The sequence below is a fragment of the Lemur catta genome, chromosome 3 (genome assembly GCF_020740605.2).
Source record: "Lemur catta isolate mLemCat1 chromosome 3, mLemCat1.pri, whole genome shotgun sequence".
NCBI lineage: Eukaryota > Metazoa > Chordata > Mammalia > Primates > Lemuridae > Lemur > Lemur catta.
Genome location: NC_059130.1, coordinates 17,788,099 through 17,796,045, shown reverse-complemented (window position 1 = coordinate 17,796,045; position 7,947 = coordinate 17,788,099). Strand labels below are relative to the sequence as shown.

The following is a 7,947-nucleotide window of genomic DNA, read 5'->3' as shown; positions in this document are numbered from 1 at the left end:
TGTTAGTTACTAGGGTGGGATAGTGGGCATGTTAATGAGCCTCACCTTCCTCATTCCTAAAATGGAGATGTTAGTACCCTTTCCTTGCCTCCCTCATTCCATCCATCAGAAAATGTTTTCAGTATTACTTCCAAAAGATATTCTGAATCCACTATTATTCATCTCCACTCACAGTGAGATGAACATGTGAAATCAGAAAGTCTGTGACATGTGAAATATAGAATAACAACTATGGATACTTGAAAATTGCTAAGTAGATAAATGTTCTTACCACATGTACACACACACATGCACACACATACAACTATATATGAAGTGATGGATATGTTAATTACTTGATTGTGGCAATCATTCACAGTGTACACATATATGAAAATCCCATTGTACACTATAAATGTAAACAATTTTTATTTGTCAATTATACTTCAATAAATAAATAAGGATTTTTCAGTCCCATATTGATTAAAAGGGAATGCAGGTTTTAATTATGTATAGACTAGGAGCCTTACAAAGAGAGGATGCAATCTCATAAACCTAAAATTATGTTTTTCATTTAGGTGTTCTTCTGTAAGCTTGTAGAATACCACAACTTGTTAAATTAAACAAAAAGGCCCAATTCAGACTGGATTTGGATTTGACCATGCTCTGTTCTCCATTATATCTTATAGATCTTTTTTTTCCCCAAATGCCCATGCTCAAGCGATCCTCCTGCCTCAGTTTCCCAAGTAGCTAGGATTACAGGTGCATGGCACCACACTCAGCTAATTTTTGTCTTTTTTATAGAGATGGGGTCTTGCTCTGTTCCTCAGGCTGGTCTCCAACTCCTGGCCTCAAGTGATCCTCCTGCCTCAGCCTCCCGAAGTACTCAGATTACAGGCATGAGCCACCACACCTGGCAATATGTTATAGATCTCTCCTCATAGAAGCAGATAGTCAAAGATAAGGACTCATGTTATTCTCCATAAATTTTTATGGTTAAAATTTCATGATAAATAAGTTAAAAATAAAAAGTAAGTGCTCTGATTAATGAAATTTTTTGCTGAAGAGTCTTAGTCTCACAGGAAATGTAACTTTTAACCCCAAGGCTTGTGTTCACTCCAAAGCCAATAAAACCTGTTTTTTTTCTTTTAAGAACATAGTTACGGGGGTGGGGTAAAAAAAAAAAAAGCGTAGTTATAAAACACATCTATTATAAGAAATAGTGTTAATTCGTAAAATATCCCAGTTATTTACTTATAAATTAGCTCACTCATTTTTTCCTCTTCTTTTTATTCCCTCCAGATACATGTATTTATATATTATTTGTGTATACACATATGATTACGTATATACTTTTTCTTTGTGAAAGCTTTGGTGGAGGAAAAGGTATTTCTTTCATCCTGTAGCTATTAATACTTATACTAAAGAGGTGACTCTATAAGATTCATATCCAAACACAGTGTAAAGCCCTTTTCTTCCATAACCTCAGTTCAGCTCACCAGTATCTCTTATTGCTGCAAGAACTTTCTAACTGGTATCCTGCTTTCATTCTTGCCCCATTCTCCATCTGTTGCTTTAAAAAATATATATCAGATCATATCATTCCCCTGCTTTAAAGCACTCCAATAGCTTCTTACTACAGTTAAAATCAAATCCAACCTTCTTACTTTAAAAACTAAGTCACTTTCTGATCCAATTCCTGCCTCCCTCTCTGTTCTTCTCCCTCTCCAATACACGCTCTTCTTGGTGCTTGTTAGGCACAAAGCTCATTCCCATCCCATGGTCTTGGTGCTGATGCTACCTGATCCCTCTACTCCTAGATTTTTACCTGGCTAGTTCCTTTTCATCACTCAGGTCTCATCTTGTCAATCCCACAGAGATAACTTCTTGACCACTGTATGTAAACTGCTCCCTACCACTATTTGCTGGTTTTATTTTCTTCTTAGCCCCATCACTATCTGATAGTTGTTTGTGTATACTGCCTGTCTGTCTTTTAGGATGTATTAATAATCTCCATGTGGGCAAGATATTTTCTACTACTTAATATTCCCAATGTCTAGAACAGTGTCTGACACATAGTAGGTATTCAATAAATAATTGTTGAATGAACAAATAAATGAATGAATTTATGGACACTAGTTTTCTCATAAGACAGTTGCAAGATATAGAGATAATTTTTAAAACAACATGGAACACTTCACAAATTTGTGCGTCATCCTCACGCAGGGGCCATGCTAATCTTCTTTGCATCGTTCCAACTTTAGTATATGTTCTGCCAAAGTGAGCACTAGAGATAATATTTACAAAGTGTCTGCCAAACTCAATTGTTAGCTCCTTGAGGGCTAAGAACTCTGCTCTATTCCCTATTTACGACAAATAGTATTTATTATAAGAGGATTGCCTAAAGGATGTTCAGTCATTCATTCTTCTAGACTGAATAAACAAATGTTTATTCATTCAACAAATGTTTATTATTAAGAACCTGCTCTGTATTCTAGACACTAGAGATGCAGCAGTAAAAAAAACAGACCAAAAACAAAAAAGCCCTGAAGTTTACATTCTAGTAGAATGATAGAATGAGACATACAATAAACTAAATAAGTAAATGATAGTAGTGTATTAGAAAGTGGTAAGTGCTCTATGGAGAAAAGGCAAAAAAAAAAAAAAAAGGAGGGGTAGGGAGTGGCAGGCAGGGTGGCTGCAATTTTGAATAAGGTGACCAAGAAAAGCCTCACGGAGAAAAAATTTGAAGAAGGTGAGGGAGCCAGGTGGGTATCTGGGTGGAAACCATTGTAGGAAGAGGGAACAAGTGAGGTGAATGCTTACCTGGCACATTGGAGTAATAGCAAGGAGGTCAGTGTGGCTGGAGCAGAATAAGTGAAAGGTAGGGGAGTAGTAGGAGATGGAGCAGGAGATCTTGTGGGCTATGCAGGCCACAGTAAAAACTTTTTTCCAGCTCTGAGTAAGCTGGAAAGCCATTGGAAGATTTAATCAGAGAAGTAGCATGATCTGATTTATATCATACCTGCTGTGGAGACTAGACTATGTGTTTGGGGAGCTGAGAGGGCCAAGGTTGGAAGCAGGGAGAACATTTAAGTGGCTATCGTAATAGACAAGAGAAAATGGTTGTTTGGACAAGGGTGGTGGAGGTGAAGATGGTGAAAAGAAATAAGATGCGGGATATGTTTCAAGGTAGAGTAAACAGATTTGCTGACAGTAGTGTGGGTAGGAGGGGAAAGAAAAGAGAAAGGGAGAATAAGAAACAGCCTACTAGGGAAACATAATAGGATTGCTCAGCAGTATGGAAGGCCATTTTGATGTATGAAATCATGAATTTAAGATTGAAATCAGTTAGCCTGGTTGAGTGGTTTCTCCAACAACATCTGGCTGCTCCAGTGTAGGCAAAGAGTCGATACATAGGATGATTTACCCAGAATTGATGTTTATCAAGGCAAGCATGTAAGTGAGAGGGAACAAGAGAGTGATATTATATTGAGGGATATAGTCAAGTCAAGGTGGGAAGTGAAGCTCAGAGAAGGCTTATGAATAGTAAAACATTGGCATTGGAGGCACTTGAGCAAGTAAGCCAGAAGAAAAGGTTTAAAACTGAGATTCAGATGTAGTACAATCTCTGGTAATGACAGGGTGGTTAGGTAGAGGGAGAATAAGGTCTTTGGAGATGAGGAGGTCAAGGAAACTGAATGGCCAGAATGTTGAAATTATCCAGAATGATGACAGAGCTGTGAAGGAGAAGGCTGTGGGCCAGTGAGTCAAGTCTTGATAAATGCAGAGGGGAGAGGATGGTATAGCCAGATGGCAGGCACTTCAAAGGAGAGAGATTTTCACAGGAACGAATGGGAATAATGGTCAGGAGGCAGCACAGGGAGCAAGGAGGACATCAGTGTCACCTTCTTACCTGAAGGTGAGGGAAAGAAAAATGGCCTCTATTTGAGAGGGCTGGCCAGAAAGCAGTGTGCTCAGAGGAGAGCCAGTCTTCAATTTAGGCAAGGAGGATGATGGAGACTTTCAGAAAAGATATTGGGGACATAGGAGAATTTGCTGATCACAGAGCAGGAGACCTGAGAGCCTATTAAAAGGAGGGTAGGAAAGGGTAAGAATTAGGCCTTAAAGACTTAGACTCCTGACAGTGACTGGGTTTTAAACAGGGCTACAAGGTATAAAGGGATTAATTCTGCCATCTCTGGGGTGAGGGTGGGTGACCAGACCTGTTTTTATGGTCCAGGGAGGTTGCCCCAGGGTATTGCAGCTTGGTACCCTTGATGCTCAAAGGTATCGTCCTAAGGCTTGATATGTTGTAAGAGTTTGAGTCATAAAGCTTTGGAATAACCACCGAGGTACATGGGAGAGAGGGTGGATCAAGGACATAAGGAAATGAGAAGCAGCTTTGAAGATACCAGAGGCTGAAATTTGTAATGATACCAGTTATATAGTTCTTTTCTTCAGTGGTTCTGCCTTCCTTCCTTATGTAGGAATTGAAAAAGAGAATTCCAGGACTGATCTAAGGCTGATAGTTTTAGAGCTGGTATGGTAGAAGAACCTAGAACCAAATCAAGCACAATGTCTGGCCCTTTGTTTACCCACAATGTTCTGAAATGCTCAGCCCAGCCTTCTCTGCTCTGCACACCTCTTCTGACCTCTCTGAAGCCTTTTCTGACCTTTCTGGGCCTCTGATGTACCACTTATACTTCTGTTGTGTTTTGGTCTTGCCTTAGGATTTTACAGTTAAACCTGCTCAGCATAGCATTTGAAACTAATGATTTCACCCTACTCTCCTTTTCCATCTGGACAAACAAAGCCTTGGATGCTTCAGGTAATGGCCCTTTTGGCTAGACATGTGTGGCTCCAGGAATCTCCCTACTAGGAAGTACCCTCATCAGCAACCTTTCAGTAGATTTTTCTGGGCCTGGAAAGTAGGATTAGCCAATGGCATTATTCAGGACATGGATTGGGAATGTTAGCCACTGCACTGTAACCAGAATTTAAGATGTGGCAAGGAGAATACGGGAAAAAATTTGTTTAATATATGGGATGCTTTATTGAAGTGCTTTGGTTGCTCTGTCCCATGTCATTCTCCTCCAAACCCTATGAGGAGGGCATTATTATTCCCACTCTACAAATAAGAAAGCTCATGTGCCAAAAAGCTAAGTAACTTGCTAGAGATTAAATATACAGCTAGTAAGTCACAGGATCTATTCCCAACCCAAGTCATCTAACTCCATAATCCATGCCTTTACCGCTATGGCCTATTGTCTTACAGATAGAATCCTGGGAGACAAAGCAGGAAGGATAGGTTGGCCATTGCATTATATGGCTCTAAAATGTTCTGCTGAATAGCATGGGTTCTTGAAGGTTTATGAGTAGAGGAAATGTCTTCTTAGTAAGAGGTAATTAAAGAAGGATTTTTATCTCACCATTGAGGGGGAAATTAGAAAGCCTATGGTATGAGCCTAGAAGATGGGTGGGAATTTGAAGAAATTGAGCTGATGAAGGTTTTTTTTTCCTTCCTGAAGGCAGGTTTTCTCCAAACTTTATATCCCTGACTCATTAAACACCAGGAGTCTGGTTCCACCTAATTCTTTGTCGCTACAGAGCCTGATTAGTAGGGTGAGTGAATTTAACCCAATTTTCTTAGCTCCTCAAAGGCACACCTTTCAGTGAGCACATGGAGGATGGTATGTAGTGCTGGATAAACTCTTCATCCTCCACTCTCCAAAGTTGTTATAAATTGATGAGAGGAGCCAGGACTGGTAAGACAGCCATAATACAATAGTGTAAATATTATAAGGGAAAGAATAACCCAAGGCTAACCAGAAGTTTTGTGTGATTGAAAAAATTCAATAAGCTATCTGTCCAGGAAAAGAACCAAGCTCAAGATTTTGGGAGTTTTTTGTAACCCAGTGGGTCAAGGATATGGTCAAAGAAGACAAAGTTGCCTAGGAATGAGATTGTCAAGGTAGAATGGTATAGTTACATAAAAGCATTGTAGTTAAAGTAAAACGAAGCTTAAATATTTTGAGAATCCCTCACAGGCAGGTGTAGACTCAGATGATAATAAGGGAGAACAGTATCATTCTGTATATAGGTGGGATGTCCTGGGGAAGAGAAAGAGGAAAGCACCATGAGCCCAAAACAAAACAGCTTGTGGTGGTGGTAGATGAGGGGAGTAGGCTGTGGGAGGAACTAACACAGTGACAGCTACTCCCTAGTGGTAGCAACAACAATATGTGCACATGGGCCCCCACACAGAATTTCTTCTGCTTAAGAACTACTCTAAGAATGCAGAGAGAACTTTATCCGTATGATAGAGAACTCAACTCCAAATCCCTTTTCTTGAGGAAAGAACAAGCAGACTCATTTGTCTATTTTCTACCACAAAGGGCAACCTGGGTCAGGAGTGAGAGGTGGCCCTCCAAAGGCAGCCAGGCAGTAAAGGGACTTAAGCCACTGTCAGTCTACTTGTGGAAAAGTACAAGTTCCCCCACAGATCATGAAACAAGTAACTAATGGCTCTCTAGGGAACCTCTTTTCTCCCAGCATGTTCAAGCCTAATTGCAAGATCTTCATACAACTATGGGGTCATCCATAGATGGGATTCTAAAAATAAATTAATTTTAATTGGCCATTTAAAAGATAGACCTGATGCAGCACTTTGATATGAGAAAATATTACAAAATCAAACAAGGTAACTGCCAGGCTCTAGTATAAGAAGTCAGACATTTTTACTTTAGGAGAATAGTATGGAATTTCTTATTATTAAAACACAAACATGTCACCAACAACTAAATTCCTCAAAGCCTTTTGCTTCTGCTCCCCCATCTGAATTCATATAGAATTAGCTTCAAGGAACAGGTGTGACTCAGCACAAGCCAAGAGTGGACAGGCTCCACTGTCGGTAGATGATAATACCAATACAGGGGGCCCCTGTACTGAGAACTACCTAATCTCTCCCAGACACCTTCGGGCCATACAGAAGTGAGACAGCTAGAGGCTCCTAAAGGAAGTCAGGCTAAGCCCCACCCACACAGTTTAGTAGTAAGTATTTATCAACTTAACACATGGGATAATTTTCTACATGTTAACATTGTAGCATTCTAGTCTTCAAGGTATTTTAATGCTATCCTCTTCTGCAGAAAAGATGGTAAGGAAACCTTTCTAGAGGGCAATTTGGCATAATTTACATCAAGAACTTAAAACTATAATCCGACTTCTAGTAATTTACTCTAAGGAAATAAAAATGCAAAATATATGCATAAGAATGTTCATTGTAATATATAATTTAAAACACAGTACACAAAATGTTACATAATATGGGAATGGTTTAATTAAGGTATACTAACATGTGAGGGTATTATACAAATATTAAAAATGACATTTTTAAATATTTAATGACAAACTGAAATGCTTAGGTATTAAGAAAGTAAAATTTAAGATATAAAATTATATACAGTATTATCCCAATTTTGAAAAAAACATATATTTAATACATTTACATGCACAGAAAAAAGACTAGAACAACATATACCAATTGATCTACATGGGGGAATTAAAATTTTTTCTATTTTTAATGATTTCTAAAGTTTCTTATTTCATATACAGAATAATTTCTTTGAAGAACCAGAGGCCAAGGAGAATGAACTTTTGCAATACCCATCATGTGGCAGACACTGAGCTAGAATTTTACTAATTATTTAATAATCTCCATAGCAATCACGAGAGGTAGGTATCTCAGTCCATTTTACAGGTGAGGAACTAGGCTCCGCTATTTATGCAATTGGCTCAGGGTGCCCTGGGTTCAAGGCCAGACAATGCCCATGTTTCCTGCTGCACCAAATGCCTTGCCTGCTGTGACTTAGTAGGCCCTTAGGAGACTTACAGTGAAGGTCACTGACAAAACAAGAGCTGTGTATGGGTTGCCCAAGAGCAAGGACTTATTTTGCTTTCTAAACT

General features: G+C 39.1%; 1 long non-coding RNA gene and 1 other non-coding gene across 2 annotated transcripts; one reads left to right on the top strand and one right to left on the bottom strand.

Annotated features, from left to right (window-relative positions):
- Positions 1–2,160: 2,160 nt before the first annotated feature.
- Positions 2,161–2,267, bottom strand: LOC123636169. Its single transcript, XR_006734377.1, has one exon. It is a non-coding gene; the product is annotated as a U6 spliceosomal RNA (small nuclear RNA).
- Positions 2,268–4,790: 2,523 nt separating this feature from the next.
- LOC123635072 lies at positions 4,791–7,615 on the top strand. The gene is made up of 3 exons (XR_006734043.1): positions 4,791–4,810; positions 5,515–5,604; positions 7,597–7,615. It is a non-coding gene; the product is annotated as an uncharacterized LOC123635072 (long non-coding RNA).
- Positions 7,616–7,947: the final 332 nt, after the last annotated feature.